This window comes from Myzus persicae, unplaced genomic scaffold (assembly GCF_001856785.1).
Source record: "Myzus persicae strain clone G006 unplaced genomic scaffold, MPER_G0061.0, whole genome shotgun sequence".
NCBI lineage: Eukaryota > Metazoa > Arthropoda > Insecta > Hemiptera > Aphididae > Myzus > Myzus persicae.
Window position 1 is genome coordinate 54,793 of NW_019103932.1, and position 11,749 is coordinate 66,541.

Genomic DNA, 11,749 nt, shown 5'->3' on the forward strand with positions numbered 1-11,749 from the left:
AAATTTAGATTTTAGACTGGCACACTGCAAAGTACCTACAAGACGTGTGGACAGTCGTGTGTACTGGTACCTTAGGGCTTAGATCATATACACTGGATAGAGCTATGGTTTAAAATCTTGAAGCATAGCTGTTCGTGCCGAAGTCATCACTGCGCATGAGCAAAGTATATGATCTAAGCATTCAGTACCTAATCGTCCTTATCACTATAACACTTTATTGTTCCTTCCCCGTCCCGCGCGATCTATTTCATTCCTCACGCATGCGCAATGAGTACTTCGGGCATGAACAGGTCTGCTTCAAACACGAACTACGCGTGATATACGCTATAGCTCTATCCAGTGTATATGATCTAAGACTGGTACTATGGTGTACAACTTTACTGACAAATAAGAACTATTATGTTTTTGGAATAGGCAAATCAAAATAGTCAAATTTACGAACCATTTCAATACATAACAATATCAGATAAGACCTATTCGCCAAATATAACATACATATCATTATGATGTAAATAATTATGTCTCATATTTTCCATTTTGGTTAATCGTCTTAATCGTCGATCTCGGCTCTCGAGTGGTATTTAGTATTTCTGTAACCATTCGAAATTATTCAACGGATTATCATTATTTCACTTGATATTTTATATTATGAACGATAAACGTAAACATAAACGTACTAAGGTACAGTGTTTAGCCTGTGATAGTTCATTTGACCATGATTACCGCCGAAAACGTGAACTTAACACTCATGGCGGTAGTCAAGTAAAAGTGAAAGACACTAGTCTTGGTGTAGCCAACAATCCCTTTGCTGCTGCCCAACTAAACTTCGAACGCAAAGTAAGATATCTCCTATTAAATATTTAATTATGTTTATGACTGTAAATACTACTAACTAATTGTAAATCAGTATTAAAAGGTACCTATTACCTACCTATTTTTTATTTATTTATAGATAACTCAATTATTATATTTGACTTTTTAGTTCTAATTATAATAAATACTTATAAATAATTGTTCATGTTTAATACCTCAAAACCCTGTGTGTGACGTTCATATATCTGAACATTTAACCCTCCACCCCTCACCTACTATGGCACTATCCCATGTGAATCTACATGGAAAACATTTTGAGTCGGCAAATCAGTGGATATAGTTGCCCTAGCTAAACAAAAACTGAAATTACGCCACTGCTTGGGACAAAACTTTTACTTATACACTGTTTTATCATTGGCCTGTAATAATTTCAATCAAATAATCTATTTCAGCAGAATAGTGACGGTCCTCGTGTGACTGTTGCTAGGTTAAATTGGATTAGATTCATTTCGATGTCCGATGACTGTCGGATAAGCCATTTTACCGTATAGTCGATGGCCACTATACTATCTTAAATAGTGGTATAAGAGTCACCACGGCCTTACTGTCTTAAAATTTAAGGTTTTCTAAAACTCTGAGAGCCACAATCAGCCGACGGACGCTCGCGTACGCACATACATATATACGAGTATAAAGTAGAATGTATGCCTTTGAATAGAACAACACAAATCAAAATACTTTGAAAATTGTATGCTCTATAGAAAATGCTTACACAAATATTCAGTGAAAATGTCATGTATCTACGGTCATTTTTGTTAAAGTTACACTAAAAACCAAAATCGATCTTTCGATTTTTTTCTTTGTTTTTCCTATTGCTTTTGAAAACTCTTGACAATTTTAAATTTTGATCTCCTGAATGCACCAACTAGATTCACTTTCCTACCAGATATATAAAAACCAATATAAATGTATCTAAGTAGGTATATACAGACATTTTCCTTAGAAAAAAGTTATATCAATAATGTTAAAGCAGTTGATTTTGGACGCAGGTTATTCTGTCATTGCAGATTGAGTTACTTATGAGTTATGAGTTATGATATTATTCCGTCTCATAGACTAAAATTTATTAAAACAATTAGAAATTTAAAGTTTTTATTTAAATGGTAAAATTTACAGTCAAATTACCTATTTATTATTATTATATCACTATTAATTAATACATTGTATACAATTGGTAAAACGTGTATTAATTTGTATTATAGCTGCATTACAAGTGTACGAATTTGAACGTGAAAAAATCAACAGGCTATGGTAATAATACGACACAAAACTCTTCATAATTAGGTATAGGTACTATTTTGCTCATCTTAACTTAAAATACGTATTGAGTAGTATAAGTTATTACCAACTCACAACTCGTTCGAAATTCGGTTTTTTAACAACAAAATTCTGAGAAAAATATTTTGCTTTGGAATATGATACCAAGAAATGTGTAGGTACCTATTATCGACGGAAATAAGAAGTATATTGTATTCTATAAATAATAGAATATCATTGTGATGATAAAAATATAACTTTTTATCAAGAATATGTGGTTTTTTTTGTAATGAATTCAAATACTGAAAAAAATGTTCAAAAACGCAAATTCTTTTCGATACACAATGAGATAATATGTTTACCGACAAATGGTGTCAAAATAATCGCCCTGTATACAGCGTTGCAGACGTGCGACATGCCGACATGACATACTCGTTTCGTTCGAGAACGGTCCGTCGGAGCTCGCGCTCGGGTTGCATTCTGTGGCCGCGGAACGATGCGGCGGGACGGGGGAGAGAACCGACTACGGAGAAAGACCTCAACACCCCGCCCACCGAGTGGGGTAACTCGGTAGTAGTGGTAATAACCACTGCCGGATTTCCAAGCCGTCTCGTGTACTCACGTGAGCCGTATACTACATCACAGCCTGCTGCTGCCGCCGCCGCCGCCACTGTAGGTATACGTATTATTAAACTGCAACGTGTAGGTCGGGTCGGGATCCGGAGGAGTGGGGGAAGAAGAACGATGACGACGACGACGAGAAGGAGGTGACGGTGGAGGAGGCGGAGAGGAGAAGAGGAGAATCAGAAGAAGTCGACTCCGTATATTATAGTATTATATACATACCATTACGAAACTCGTTATCTCCTACCGGCCTGACGTTGTGGATATGGAAACATAAAAAATCCGACGACCACCACTAACGGTAGCTACGCAGCCGGTCGTGATCGTGAAAATAGTACCTACCCATATAATATTTTTACAATAAAATATCCACTCGAGTTCACCACATCATGTCAGTATCACTACATAGAACTTGCACCATTGGTGCGTGTGAGTGGGTGGGGGGAGCTAGAATCACAAGCCTCCGGCTCTGGCCATCGAACGTCATCTTCGAATAGATCTATCAAATAGATTCGCAAACGTTAGGAGGCACTTAGTACTCGAGTGTCAATATTTTTCTTAAAACAATTTTTCGGCGTGATTTTCAAGTCAAATTTTTTGTCTTGTGATAGTATAGAAAAATGTTACTCCATTTTTCATGTATTCGATTTTGAAATCCCCCTAATCAATATAAATCAATCGATCGCCTCAAATCTACCTACCATATGATAGTTTATTGTAATTTATAAGCCACTTTTTTTTTTTTAATGACAGAAATTCAGGTCAGCTTAGTCTTGCTACACTTTCTTGGTAGAGGTGGCTTTTGCCACTTTTGACGTATTTTTGAATTTACTTATCTACAAAGACCACCTACCTGTTTTACAGTCACATCTTATTAGCAATATTACAGTTGCTTGTTGTTAATTGTTATTTACATTCCACAGAAAATTCCCAAATGACACCCTTGGCTTGAAGTCTTACTCAGTATAATATAATAATTATTATATTATATATTCATGTAATATTGTTTTGTATTCCAGCTATCGGTGTCTGGCGAGACCTTTGAAAGGACGATATGGCGTCGTGATAGATACTATATTATATTATATATGTCAGATAACATATTTTACACCGTAGATAGAATCTCAAATTATTATATTATGTTAATACAGCTGTTCTAGACATTATATTTTCAGTTAATATTAACTGTAGAAGACGAATATTTGTCTTCGTATATTATTATGTATGTTGCAGAGGGTCGGCGTTGGATTGGTTATCGTTTTTCTATTGCGGTGAAAACTATTTATACATAACTCGTTTTTGTGTGCCCAACGGACGTTTTATTTTTTACCGAATCTCGGGCTCGATACGATAATCTTATTGCATCGACGTGCTTTTATTTTATGAATATGACTTTTTTATTGAAAAACATTTCTCCATATCAGCTGTAGATGTATGATACTGCGTACATCTAAAAGAGCGACCTGCTGAGAATTTTTTCTCGAGCGATATATACACCTATACTGTATAATTTAACACAGTAATGTATTATTTTTATTCTCCTGGGAAGAAATAACGCAAAACGCTGGATTGATATCAGATCGAGCGATTTATAACCGCTCTATAATAATATACTGCCATAGGTACAGGAATATGTTTTAAATCGACTTGTTTTTGTCGTCCATATTGTACAATACAGACACATATATAGTTACCCGTTTAGCAACAAGAACGAAATTTGCGGGGTATAAAATCGTAAAGGTATAAATGTAATATGAATTTACATATTGCATTTATCCCTGCATATAACCTACTCGTTACTTGTTTTCATATGTTTTATCAAAGAAAATAAAAGTTTGTTAATCATTAAAATCTCTCTTAACGATGTTTAAACGATAATAGTTATGTAAATTATGAACGGATCGGAGAACGTATATTGATTTTACAATGATGTGTATTTTTTTGTGCCTGAAGACTTTATTTCTAAAAGAAAAATATTCTGATCATCAGCTTCAAGCGATGGGTCCAGTAGAAATTGGATATAGTTGGTATACTTTTGGGGAGTCAAATTGAAAATACTCAGTATTTTTTAAAATATAGTCGAGAAAAACAATAAAGTAATACGAATACGTTTTGTTAACATTTTAATATTATTATAAAAATAATTGTTTGGGAAGCTTGGTTATCAAAAAGTTAAAACGCCAACACTCCGACTCGTTTTTTACGATATAAAATGAATTATCATTGAATTCAGATCTGACACATTCATTACAGTACCAGCGCGGCGGGGCCTATCTCTACTCAATGGTAGAGATATTTAGAAGAGAGATTTCCAACTAAGAGTTTTTTCTAAGAGGCAAATAGTATTTCAAAAAAAAAAATAAAAGTTATGAAATTACGTTTTCGTGTGTAGTCATTGTATATAAATATATAATATACTTATTAATTATTAAACAAGCTATGACGTCGTTCCATAAATTTCATGAAATATGGATTCAGTAATATAATCAATGACATATATTGTCTGTCCAAAAACTTGTGACGCACTTTAAAATAGTTTTTCTCTATATGCAACAAAAAAATACCGATGACAAGCAACAAGTCGTCAGAATATGAGTTTGTACATTATTGTAAGGCGTCTTGCAACGATCAGCTCAAATTTTCGATGTTTACTTTTATGTGTTTAGTGTGTATATATATGAGTAATTTATCGCGAGAATTGGAAAAATGAAAAAAAATACGAAGCAATAGGTTTTTGTGCGTTCGTGGTTTTCCGTTTCACACACATCGCATACCTGCTGTAATGTTAATAATAGTTCTTTGTGAAATTGTAAAACGTGCAGTTTAGTTATATTACAATCTATCCGGTACAGAAATATATCCCGCGGCGCGGTGAAAAGATCGCGATTCTTAAATAATATGATATTATTTTAGTTTATTATAATCTTGCCCGTAAATCCGCAAAGTATAGAATAACCGATCCATCGAATTTGAGCATTTTATGCATACGATTTTTGAACCGGTTTCGTGTTATTTTTTACAAAAAATTATATAAACAGATCGCGAACAGTGAGCACCGCAATACACACATCAATTCTCATTTCGAAACATATTTAAATTATACAAATTTATTATTCGTCGACGTGTCTGTAGACGACAGTTGAACTGAATTGTCGAATTAATGCAAATATAACATTTAGGGAAACGTCATGTATTATTACTTTTTATTGTTAGAAGAGTATATTATATATTATAGAGTCACTGTAGTGCGAATGAGCAGTCTACGTCTATATATACGTCATACGCATATATCCATGGGACAACATGTACTAAACAACTGATTTTTGCCGTTAAAAAAATATAAAACTATTGTTAAGGTAAACCAAATATTTCCAAGGATAAAATAAATTTAATACATTCACATACTATTATATAGTCCAAATTTTTGTTGTAAGTTGTACAAAATAATTGTGATACTAATTTGATATATTGACTATTAAAACAATTAAACAATGTAATCACTTAAAAAAGAACTATAATGTTTTAATAAAAAAAACACGAAACATAAAAACTGAATGTTTCTTAGGAAATAGTTTAGGTTAGGATATTATACTTTGAAAAAAAATACTTTTCATAGTTGTTAAATGTATGGCTATAAATAAACAAAATAAGTAATAATTACTTAAAAATCAATTTTTAATAGGTGTCCTTTCAAATTTCAATTTTTCTTTAAATAAATCAAAAAGCATTAATCCAAGAATTTACGGGTTTAGTTAGGTCCGTTGTTCATGTATTATACAAATTATTAGTACCTATATGAAATTGTTATGCATAGGTAACGATTTAAATAATGCTAATTTTTAAAGTCAACCATTTTTTTTTGCTTTGTTGGTAAAGCAGTTTATATTGTTTATAAACTATCTAGCAAATATTGGTTTACTTGTTTACTATTTTACTGACTTGTATATTACGATCTAAATATAAATCTAAAAATTAAACACTTCAATATGTGTGGCCCTAAGTGTATACAGGTATGAGGTATTCTGCATTTCTGCCCTTTGTTTTCACTTTTCAGTATACTCACACACATTATCATTAAATTGTTTTATCATAGGCGAAACTACCGGCCAGGCCAGTCAGACCAAATACGGACTGGATGACATTATGACTTAATAAAATTTAAAATTTAAATTAAAAACTTATTTTGTAATAAGAATTGTTTTCATATTTATAATTTGGCCATTCCTAATAAAATATTCTGGTTTCGCTTATGTGTATCATACATAGATTTTATTACAGTATGTGATATCAGTAAATATTATTATACTATCAGAAATAGCGACTGTTGAGTGAGCTCCTGTTATACAATATACATAGAATTTATTTTCTCGGTAATTCGCGCTGCGTACGCGATTGTAATTAGTTTTGAACGACCTTTGTGTAAGTTGTCGATAAAATAAAAAAAAGAAAAGAAGACAAGTAATAACATTATTGCAATAATAGCATTATTGAATGCATTTGCCCGCAATATATATTATAACATGTGAGCGTGTGTGTGTGAAGTAAACAAATTATTTATTGTTCTCGTCCGGTTTCGGACACAGTGAAACTCAAAAATAATACAAGTCCGAGATAGATGATGTGTAATGGTGCATTGGTGTGCATAAGTGCATAACGACGTACCTATTCATCGTATGCCTGTAAACACGAACGTGATATATGATACGGCAAAGCGATTTGCGACTTTGAAAACGCCAAACGTGTTTAGGAGATTTGTGCCCAAAACTCGTTTCCCATAAAATATTATAAAACCTATTCGCAAACACTTGAATTTTTCACACGCGTCGTCGTATTTGCACGTCGTGTATCTCGTCATAAGTACCCAATTCGTTTGTAGGTACCTATAAAGTACATAATATAGTACACAAATACGTTCCCACGCGGAATTTTTTTTAAGTTTATAATTTTAAATCAATTTAATTCCAACTCCTGGGTAAATCGTAACAATATAATATACTATACCTATGTATATACCTAAATATAATATATTTATTTATTTTTATTTTCACGGGCTCGCCCATTTTTTGGGTTGACGTTATAATATTATAGTATTATGTACAATTTGTAATTGCATTTGTTTAGTACGAACATGCTTTATATAATACATAACTAGTTAAATTAACAATAGTAAACCTGCTCTGTACTGCAGTGCGGACCATGAAAACGTGTGGATGAATCTGGCGCCCCCAGAGGCGATTTTTAGGCAGACCTTAAGTAGTTTTCGTGATTCGTATTGCAGATAACAAATATTGTAGCGCGAAGTGAACTAAAGCAATTTAAATGATTATAATTTATATAACCGTATAACCAGTGGCACAACTAGGAAATAATTTCCGGGGGAGGGTCACATACTCACATATATACAGTGCAGACATACTACAACTAGTACAACTATATTACTATAGACCAGGGGTGGTGAACCTATAGAACGTGTGCCAGAAGTGGCACGTTGGTCAAATTTTAATGCCACGTCAAAACTAATGAAAATATTTTTCATGACATATTTCTTAATATTTTGTCTGCATTTTATAATATAAAAATTAACAAATAAACGCTTAATAAAATGTGTGTGGTGATTGTTGCTTACTTTTTTTCAATACTAGCGAAATTCTTCGACATTTTAGGTTAGCGTAGCGGAAATTCGTCGCTACCTTCAACCTTTTTAGTTTTTGGTGATGGTTAAAATATTATTATAACTATTATTTTTATTTATTTTTATTAAAATAATGATGAGTGTATTAGTGAATCTTGCGGTTTTATTAGACGATTAACTTGCGTAGTTAAATCTCGTTCAGTGACCAAATGTTAAATCACTACAAACTATAAACTACCAATTTTCAATAAGAACATAAAAAAAATGTAACATATTAAATTAAAAAAATAATACATTCAATAATACATTATTACATTAAAAAAAAAAGAAGCGATAGCGAGATATTTTTTAGAGGGGAGTAGCTGTAGCGTTGGTGAGCTACAAAAAACCAGTAGCATCCCAAATACTTTACTCCGGTGTGTGTGTGTGTGTGTGTGTGTGTGTGTATGTGTGTGTGTGTGTGTGTGTGTGTGTGTGTGTGTGTGTGTGTGTGTGTGTGTTCCTTGACGATTGCCCAGAGAAAATTACTGATAAGATAAGGTGCATATATTCTTATATACAGGTATAATAGCCGTATATAGGCGTGTTCAACACGAGCTAGCACAATCATTTATACGCGCTGCCGCCGCAGACGACAATAATAATGTAATGCATAGGGTGGACAAGAGCACATAACAATATTTAATATTATATACTTAAACAAACATACTTACATAATATACAGCCGATGTATATATAATTATGTACTTACAGTCTACAGGGCCTCACCCAAGTCTCGCCGTGCGCTTATCTTTTATTTTGTAGGTATCTACTCGATAGTATATTATCTGCTGCACACTTAAATGAAAAAACTCTTGAAAACGAAAATACGAGTAATTGTAATATTTTTATATTTCATTAAAGATATGTTGAAATAATAAATAAATAATTTTAGATTTCAACTATACGAATTAGTGATGATTTTTTAAGTCCATTTATTGTATTTGCAAAAATATTTCACTGCAGAAAAAAGTCATTGACACTCGACAGGGACCAAAGCGATGGTGTGTACAAAAAAATCGTTTTTTTTTTTCATAAAAATATATATTATTCTGCTTTTACTGTTGGGTTCTTCTGTATACTAAAATATTATAATATAGGAGTAAACGGCTTTGGTACCGGCGAAACAATGGGTTCGTCTCACCACATGCATAAAGCAACGTCTTATTTTTCATTGAATCGGCTTCGCATATGTAATATTAACATTCCGGAGTATTCATCGTATTTTTCACTCGAGATAGTCACATATTGTATTATATAATATATAAAACAACTGCTGTTTGTTGTATATTTTGATTTCCTTCCTGTGTCGGCTTTGAATTCGGAAATATTGTTAAGATTGCCATTGTGGTATTGATATACTGTAATAATGTATACTATAGTCCATAATATAAAATACTTAAAAAAAATAGCTATCCCGCCTGGCGTTGCCCATACCAAAGATTTGTTTTTTTTTTTAAACTAATTTATTTTGTAAAACAAATATATCATGCCATATTTCTACTAATTTATTATAATATCAATATGTAACCAGTGGCAACCATTTAAGCAAACAAAAAAATATTCTTTTTGTGAGCTGAAAAGCATGCACGTGTAAGCTACTATTTAGTTCCCTATAGAGCTTGAAAAAATAATCTATTAGCACCATCCAATTCACAAGGGATCTATTGATATATCAATTCATTGAAAACGGTCAAACGGTTCAGTAGTTGTTGATTCTATTCATTACAGACAGACCAAGATCCATTTGTACATATATATAAATTATAATATTATACAGTATATTAGTCATTTGGTATGTGTATAGTGCATTAATAAGTGTTATCGGACTTAAATGAATAGTTCACTACTGTCTTCAGGGCATATTTTGCATCATAACGACACACTACATAGGTAGGTAATTATAGTAATATGTATACGCGTCAACACCGAGATACTCGTCGGTCAATAGAGCGAGCGCGTCCGACATTGTTAGATAGGTTTATTAAAAGTTTATATTTCATTTCAAAAACATTTTATTAATTTCACTATACATTGAAATTCGGACAGTATCAAACTAAATCTTCTCCGTTCCCTCCTAATCCTATAATAAACAAGGATATCACACAATCACACTCCATAACAAAATTATAATATAAAAGACACTATCACTTTTGACACCAGTTCATAGTAATTGGCCTCGTGTATGGAATTCCAATCTGGAGCCCTGCCAAACCATCAAATATCAGGTCAATTCAGTCATTCCAATCGAATGCACTGTGGTGCGTAGGCAACATAGGAATCTCTGCTTATTTTTGGTACAATTATACATTTCAACCATATTTTCTTATGCAACATAATGAGTAATGACTTAGGAGTTAACAACAGCAACTATACCGAAAAAACTCAAATAATCTATAACGTTTTCAACTTAATTTTAGCACACACACCATAATCCATTTGATGATATTAAGTACATAATATAAATATACATATACAAATGGTCGAATTCCTCATCAGAATTAATTTATTACATTTACATATATTAACATATTATTGTTTTGTTTTACAAAAAAAAAAGTCATCATTTATCGACTATATGCGACTGTGCCCTAAATGTGGGTGATGAGTTGAGAACAGCGACCTCGACCCTACTTCTTGGACTTTTCGGGCTACCCAACAAAATCATACAAGTATATAATAGCCCGACGCTTCTTTCGTCCATTCCTTTAGTATACCCACGTCCACATGGAGTATGTCCATATTTATTGTCTGCGCAATAGCAATAATTAATATAATACAATTATGTGTATTGTGTAGTGTACCGCATGGCGTATAGGTACACCAGAGGATATAAGGACAATGTTGCTCCACGTATTATATATATATATATATATTAGACAATAGACATAATATATTATATGTCTCGCTGTTGAGAGGAAATCCTTTCGAAGGACATCTGCGCTGTACAAATGTCTTGTCCGAGGAAATCGGGAACCCTCCCTTGTCGTTAATTATACTTCTGTGTGAAGTACTGTACTGCGGCTTACATATTACACGAGACTCGATCACGTCTCGTTTGTTTGATATTTTATTTATTTTAAATTTCATTTCGACCGCATAAAACACGTACCACGTACGGTGTAATATATATGATTATTTTATCATTTTTATCGCATAACTGCAGGACGACGAGACCGGAGCGGGTATGAATATTGAATCGTATATTACATTATTATTATTATTATTATTATTGTTATTATTATTATTGTTGTCGTATGCGGCGGCGGCAGTGCGTATAAACGATTGTGCGAGCTCGGCGGTACTCACAAGACACAACACACG